The sequence below is a fragment of the Octopus bimaculoides genome, chromosome 19 (assembly GCF_001194135.2).
Source record: "Octopus bimaculoides isolate UCB-OBI-ISO-001 chromosome 19, ASM119413v2, whole genome shotgun sequence".
Lineage (NCBI taxonomy): Eukaryota > Metazoa > Mollusca > Cephalopoda > Octopoda > Octopodidae > Octopus > Octopus bimaculoides.
This window is the reverse complement of record NC_068999.1, coordinates 35411690-35412337: the sequence shown is the minus strand read 5'-3', so window position 1 is coordinate 35412337 and position 648 is coordinate 35411690. Positions and strand designations below refer to the sequence as shown.

General features: G+C 46.3%; 1 protein-coding gene across 1 annotated transcript in view; it reads right to left on the bottom strand.

Annotated features, from left to right (window-relative positions):
- The window catches only part of LOC128250166 (prostatic spermine-binding protein-like), a gene marked incomplete at both ends in the record, with an annotated part of 16009 nt that overhangs the window by 4965 nt on the left and 10396 nt on the right, over positions 1 to 648 (bottom strand). The window lies entirely within an intron of this gene.

Below are 648 nucleotides of genomic sequence, written 5' to 3'. Positions count from 1 at the left end.
ATATACATATATATGACGGGCTTCTTTCAGTTTCCGTTACCAAATCCACTCACAAGGCTTTGGTCGGCCCGAGTAGAAGACAATTGCCCAAGGTGCCACGTAGTGGGACTGAACCAGAACCATGTGATCGGTAAGGTAGCTACTTACCACACAGCCACTCCTGCGCTGGCAGAATTGTTTGTTAAAGTGTCGGGAAAAATAAGTTAAAATTCCATTGACGTCCGACTTTGCCTTTCTTCCTTTCGAAGACGATAAAATAAGTATCATTTGAGATCTCGAATCAATGTACCCGACTCCCCACTCATTCACTCAACATTGCTGGTGTTGTGCTAAAATATGAAACCATTATGTGTGTGTTGGCACTCCGTCGCTTACGACGTCGAGGGTTCCAGTTGATCCGATCAACGGAACAGCCTGCTCATGAAATTAACGTGCAAGTGGCTGAGCACTCCACAGACACGTGTACCCTTAACGTAGTTCTCGGGGATATTCAGCGTGACACAGTGTGACAAGGCTGACCCTTTGAATTACAGGCACAACAAAAACAGGAAGTAAAGTGAAAGAAAGTTGTGGCGAAAGAGTACAGCAGGGTTCGCCACCATCCCCTGCCGGAGCCTCGAGGAACTTTAGGTGTTTTCGCTCAATAAA